Source organism: Heterodontus francisci, unplaced genomic scaffold (assembly GCF_036365525.1).
Source record: "Heterodontus francisci isolate sHetFra1 unplaced genomic scaffold, sHetFra1.hap1 HAP1_SCAFFOLD_1260, whole genome shotgun sequence".
NCBI lineage: Eukaryota > Metazoa > Chordata > Chondrichthyes > Heterodontiformes > Heterodontidae > Heterodontus > Heterodontus francisci.
In genome coordinates, this window is record NW_027140647.1 from 77,501 (window position 1) to 85,000 (window position 7,500).

Here is a 7,500-nt window from a genome sequence, read left to right on the forward strand (position 1 = left end):
GACGCCGCCACAATCTGCGCCTGACAGACAAAGATAACCGTTCACAAGGAGCCTTGTTATTTCGCACCAAGTCTTTTGCGGGCATAGTTTCTTTCTTTGACATGTATATCTGTATGAAGGTCGGCTTTGCTCTGCCATCGCAGCCTCCCTTCTTTGCTTTTCTCACTGTACCAACAGACATGTCATAAGACTTTGGTTTTTTTTTTATTAATTCTTTTCCTGTGGGTGTGGTGTGCCTCCGCACCCCCCAATCTGTTCCAAGGCCTTGTTTTCTCTCGCTCGCCAAAACACTTTGTCTGTTTTCACAGCCAGTCTACCGGCCTAGACCCAACTGTGCGATATTTCAGAGCCGGCAACAGAGCATGGAAAGTCCGCCAGATTTACCCTTAAATGCTCATAAATGACTTCCAGGCACTCTTCGGAAGGTCTTTTATTTCAAAAGAAGGTCCTTCCTTGAGGGAGCACTTCTTCGGCCACTTTGCAAGTGCAACCGCTGCCAGCAAAAGTTCTGAAAATCGAGTTCCCGAAAATCTCCGGGTACCCCGCCAACCCCCAGCCACCCGAATCGCAAGTGTCAATTCGGCGGGTTGCCTGCCGGTAGTCCTTCCGAAAATGAGGCGCCAAATCGCCGCAACGGCCATTTTTCATTTCGGCATCGGGACTTCCGACGGCAACTGATTAACTAGCCCGGGGACTAGAGCGGCAGCAAATGCAACGTGCCCTCTTGGCGGGAGCAACTTGACCGCCCCCGTGGGGAAAGGTCAACTCGGGGCCCGGGAAAGTCGCCGAGTCCGACCCCATACACTTCCATGAGTTGGGGGTTTTGGCCTTCCCGGCCCAAGGCTCGCCTTATTTCGGCCTGCACTTTCGGAAAAGGGTGCATTCCTTTTGGTTAATGATTTCACCAGCCCGGGTCTTAGCCTCTGCCCCGACGGCTAAGTCTTTTGGTTAATGATTTCCTGCGGCTGGGACTACCCTTTCCCCCGCCCTGCAGGCACCCGGGTCGGGAGGCCGTCGGGGGCACTTTCCGGGGCAAATCCGGACCCTTACGCAAGGGAGAGTGCGCCCCCCGCCTCGGCCGGGGGTCAGGCTGCCGCCTATTAAGCCCGACAGAAAACCCGAAAAATGGACGAAAATGGGAAAAAATCCCCATCCGAAAAAGGCTTAAAAGTCGGTTGGGCGGCAGCTAGGGTCGGTCTCTGCAGACCTGGAGGCTCGGGTGGACTCTTGGAATAAACGTCCAAGTCCCGACTTGCCACCTCCTACTACTGTGCAGATACCCCGCCAACCCCCAGCCACCCGAATGACAAGCGTCCGATCAGCGGGACGAATTTGACAACTCTGGCCGGACCTCTGGAACTCCATCCCGGGTAACCGGGGCAAATTTTTCCGCTTGATCGCCCTTCCACTGGTTAACCATTTGCCCTTTCGGACTTAGTCTCTGGACATTATTCGACGGATTTTCTGGTTAACCATTTGCCCTTTCGGACTTAGTCTCTGGGCATTATTTTCGACTTTTTGGTTAATGATTTCACACTTTTTACTTACTTTTGCGCTTTTTGGTTAATGATTACTCTGCTTACTGGTTAATTATTTGCCCTTTCGGACTTAGTCTCTGGACATTATTTTCGAGTTTTTGGTTAATGATTTCACACTTTTAACATATTTTTGCGCTTTTTGGTTAATGATTACTCTGCTTACTGGTTAATTATTTGCCCTTTCGGACTTAGTCTCTGGAGATTATTTTCGAGTTTTTGGTTAATGATTTCACACTTTTTACTTACTTTTGCGATTTTTGGTTAATGATTTCACACTTTTTACTTACTTTTGCGCATTTTGGTTAATGATTACTCTGCTTACTGGTTAACCATTTGCCCTTTCGGACTTAGTCTCTGGACATTATTTTCGAGTTTTTGGTTAATGATTTCACACTTTTAACATATTTTTGCGCTTTTTGGTTAATGATTACTCTGCTTACTGGTTAACCATTTGCCCTTTCGGACTTAGTCTCTGCACATTATTTTCGAGTTTTTGGTTAATGATTTCATACTTTTTACTTACTTTTGCGCTTTTTGGTTAATGATTACTCTGCTTACTGGTTAACCATTTGCCCTTTTGGACTTAGTCTCTGGACATTATTTTCGAGTTTTTGGTTAATGATTTCACACTTTTTACTTACTTTTGCGATTTTTGGTTAATGATTACTCTGCTTACTGGTTAACCATTTGCCCTTTCGGACTTAGTCTCTGGAGATTATTTTCGAGTTTTTGGTTAATGATTTCACACTTTTTACTTACTTTTGCGATTTTTGGTTAATGATTTCACACTTTTTACTTACTTTTGCGCATTTTGGTTAATGATTACTCTGCTTACTGGTTAACCATTTGCCCTTTTGGACTTAGTCTCTGCACATTATTTTCGAGTTTTTGGTTAATGATTTCACACTTTTAACATATTTTTGCGCTTTTTGGTTAATGATTTCACACTTTTTACTTACTTTTGCGATTTTTGGTTAATGATTACTCTGCTTACTGGTTAACCATTTGCCCTTTCGGACTTAGTCTCTGGACATTGTTTTCGACATTTTGGTTACTGATTTCACACTTTTAACTTAATTTTGTGCTTTTTGGTTAATGATTTCATACTTTTTACTTACTTTTGCGATTTTTGGTTAATGATTACTCTGCTTACTGGTTAACCATTTGCCCTTTCGGACTTAGTCTCTGGAGATTATTTTCGAGTTTTTGGTTAATGATTTCACACTTTTTACTTACTTTTGCGATTTTTGGTTAATGATTTCACACTTTTTACTTACTTTTGCGATTTTTGGTTAATGATGACTCTGCTTACTGGTTAATTATTTGTACTTTCGGACTTGGTCTCTGGACATTATTTTCGAGTTTTTGGTTAATGATTTCACACTTTTAACATAATTTTGCGCTTTTTGGTTAATGATTACTCTGCTTACTGGTTAACCATTTGCCCTTTCGGACTTAGTCTCTGCACATTATTTTCGAGTTTTTGGTTAATGATTTCACACTTTTAACTTAATTTTGTGCTTTTTGGTTAATGATTTCACACTTTTTACTTACTTTTGCGCTTTTTGGTTAATGATTACTCTGCTTACTGGTTAATTATTTGCCCTTTCGGACTTAGTCTCTGGACATTATTTTCGAGTTTTTGGTTAATGATTTCACACTTTTAACATATTTTTGCGCTTTTTGGTTAATGATTACTCTGCTTACTGGTTAATTATTTGCCCTTTCGGACTTAGTCTCTGGAGATTATTTTCGAGTTTTTGGTTAATGATTTCACACTTTTTACTTACTTTTGCGATTTTTGGTTAATGATTTCACACTTTTTACTTACTTTTGCGCATTTTGGTTAATGATTACTCTGCTTACTGGTTAACCATTTGCCCTTTCGGACTTAGTCTCTGGACATTATTTTCGAGTTTTTGGTTAATGATTTCACACTTTTAACATATTTTTGCGCTTTTTGGTTAATGATTACTCTGCTTACTGGTTAACCATTTGCCCTTTCGGACTTAGTCTCTGCACATTATTTTCGAGTTTTTGGTTAATGATTTCATACTTTTTACTTACTTTTGCGCTTTTTGGTTAATGATTACTCTGCTTACTGGTTAACCATTTGCCCTTTTGGACTTAGTCTCTGGACATTATTTTCGAGTTTTTGGTTAATGATTTCACACTTTTTACTTACTTTTGCGATTTTTGGTTAATGATTACTCTGCTTACTGGTTAACCATTTGCCCTTTCGGACTTAGTCTCTGGAGATTATTTTCGAGTTTTTGGTTAATGATTTCACACTTTTTACTTACTTTTGCGATTTTTGGTTAATGATTTCACACTTTTTACTTACTTTTGCGCATTTTGGTTAATGATTACTCTGCTTACTGGTTAACCATTTGCCCTTTTGGACTTAGTCTCTGCACATTATTTTCGAGTTTTTGGTTAATGATTTCACACTTTTAACATATTTTTGCGCTTTTTGGTTAATGATTTCACACTTTTTACTTACTTTTGCGATTTTTGGTTAATGATTACTCTGCTTACTGGTTAACCATTTGCCCTTTCGGACTTAGTCTCTGGACATTGTTTTCGACATTTTGGTTACTGATTTCACACTTTTAACTTAATTTTGTGCTTTTTGGTTAATGATTTCATACTTTTTACTTACTTTTGCCCTTTTTGGTTAATGATTACTCTGCTTACTGGTTAACCATTTGCCCTTTCGGACTTAGTCTCTGGACATTGTTTTCGACATTTTGGTTAATGATTTCACACTTTTAACTTAATTTTGTGCTTTTTGGTTAATGATTTCATACTTTTTACTTACTTTTGCGATTTTTGGTTAATGATTACTCTGCTTACTGGTTAACCATTTGCCCTTTCGGACTTAGTCTCTGGACATTGTTTTCGACATTTTGGTTAATGATTTCACACTTTTAACTTAATTTTGTGCTTTTTGGTTAATGATTTCATACTTTTTACTTACTTTTGCCCTTTTTGGTTAATGATTACTCTGCTTACTGGTTAACCATTTGCCCTTTCGGACTTAGTCTCTGGACATTGTTTTCGACATTTTGGTTAATGATTTCACACTTTTAACTTAATTTTGTGCTTTTTGGTTAATGATTTCATACTTTTTACTTACTTTTGCGATTTTTGGTTAATGATTACTCTGCTTACTGGTTAACCATTTGCCCTTTCGCACTTAGTCTCTGGAGATTATTTTCGACTTTTTGGTTAATGATTTCACACTTTTAACTTAATTTTGTGCTTTTTGGTTAATGATTTCATACTTTTTACTTACTTTTGCCCTTTTTGGTTAATGATTACTCTGCTTACTGGTTAACCATTTGCCCTTTCGGACTTGGTCTCTGGACATTATTTTCGAGTTTTTGGTTAATGATTTCACACTTTTTACTTACTTTTGCGATTTTTGGTTAATGATTTCACACTTTTTACTTACTTTTGCGATTTTTGGTTAATGATTACTCTGCTTACTGGTTAACCATTTGCCCTTTCGGACTTAGTCTCTGGAGATTATTTTCGAGTTTTTGGTTAATGATTTCACACTTTTTACTTACTTTTGCGATTTTTGGTTAATGATTTCACACTTTTTACTTACTTTTGCGATTTTTGGTTAATGATGACTCTGCTTACTGGTTAATTATTTGTACTTTCGGACTTGGTCTCTGGACATTATTTTCGAGTTTTTGGTTAATGATTTCACACTTTTAACATAATTTTGCGCTTTTTGGTTAATGATTACTCTGCTTACTGGTTAACCATTTGCCCTTTCGGACTTAGTCTCTGCACATTATTTTCGAGTTTTTGGTTAATGATTTCACACTTTTAACTTAATTTTGTGCTTTTTGGTTAATGATTTCATACTTTTTACTTACTTTTGCCCTTTTTGGTTAATGATTACTCTGCTTACTGGTTAACCATTTGCCCTTTCGGACTTAGTCTCTGGAGATTATTTTCGAGTTTTTGGTTAATGATTTCACACTTTAACATATTTTTAAGCTTTTTGGTTAATGATTACTCTGCTTACTGGTTAACCATTTGCCCTTTCGGACTTAGTCTCTGCACATTATTTTCGAGTTTTTGGTTAATGATTTCACACTTTTAACATATTTTTGCGCTTTTTGGTTAATGATTACTCTGCTTACTGGTTAACCATTTGCCCTTTCGGACTTAGTCTCTGCACATTATTTTCGACTTTTTGGTTAATGATTTCACACTTTTAACATATTTTTGCGCTTTTTGGTTAATGATTTCATACTTTTTACTTACTTTTGCGCCTTTTGGTTAATGATTACTCTGCTTACTGGTTAACCATTTGCCCTTTCGGACTTAGTCTCTGGAGATTATTTTCGAGTTTTTGGTTAATGATTTCACACTTTTTACTTACTTTTGCGATTTTTGGTTAATGATTACTCTGCTTACTGGTTAACCATTTGCCCTTTCGGACTTAGTCTCTGCACATTATTTTCGAGTTTTTGGTTAATGATTTCACACTTTTAACATATTTTTGCGCTTTTTGGTTAATGATTACTCTGCTTACTGGTTAACCATTTGCCCTTTCGGACTTAGTCTCTGCACATTATTTTCGACTTTTTGGTTAATGATTTCACACTTTTAACATATTTTTGCGCTTTTTGGTTAATGATTTCATACTTTTTACTTACTTTTGCGCCTTTTGGTTAATGATTACTCTGCTTACTGGTTAACCATTTGCCCTTTCGGACTTAGTCTCTGGAGATTATTTTCGAGTTTTTGGTTAATGATTTCACACTTTTTACTTACTTTTGCGATTTTTGGTTAATGATTACTCTGCTTACTGGTTAACCATTTGCCCTTTTGGACTTAGTCTCTGGACATTATTTTCGGGTTTTTGGTTAATGATTTCACACTTTTTACTTACTTTTGCGATTTTTGGTTAATGATGACTCTGCTTACTGGTTAACCATTTGCCCTTTCGCACTTAGTCTCTGGAGATTATTTTCGACTTTTTGGTTAATGATTTCACACTTTTAACTTAATTTTGTGCTTTTTGGTTAATGATTTCATACTTTTTACTTACTTTTGCCCTTTTTGGTTAATGATTACTCTGCTTACTGGTTAACCATTTGCCCTTTCGGACTTGGTCTCTGGACATTATTTTCGAGTTTTTGGTTAATGATTTCACACTTTTTACTTACTTTTGCGATTTTTGGTTAATGATTTCACACTTCTTACTTACTTTTGCGATTTTTGGTTAATGATTACTCTGCTTACTGGTTAACCATTTGCCCTTTCGGACTTAGTCTCTGGACATTATTTTCGAGTTTTTGGTTAATGATTTCACACTTTTTACTTACTTTTGCGATTTTTGGTTAATGATTTCACACTTTTTACTTACTTTTGCGATTTTTGGTTAATGATGACTCTGCTTACTGGTTAATTATTTGTACTTTCGGACTTGGTCTCTGGACATTATTTTCGACTTTTTGGTTAATGATTTCACACTTTTAACATAATTTTGCGCTTTTTGGTTAATGATTACTCTGCTTGCTTGTTACTGATTTCCCCTTTCGGACTTGATCTCTGGCCGTTCTTTTCGACCTTTTTGGATCAGGTTTCCACACTCTGAAATTATTTTGGGCTCACTGATTAGGCGAGATCAAGGGGGCATGCCTGGGCACTTTGGGCTCAGTTTGGGAAGGCGGCGTCCGTGTGCTCCTCCGCCCTTCCCGCACTTGCGGCTAGGTTTGCCAAACTGCGCTGACCCGCAGCCCTGCCTTTTTGCCCACGGCACACGGAACGACTCAAGTCTGGCTCCGTTCCAGGCCGTTGCCTCCGGCTGCCCGCCGTCCGGCCGGCCTGGGACGTACCCCGGCTGACGGCGCCGGAGGCCCTCTAGCAGCCACCGGTGCCGCGGGCCAATGGGTCCGGGCGTTCCGGAGCTATCGGTGGGGAAGTGCTCTCC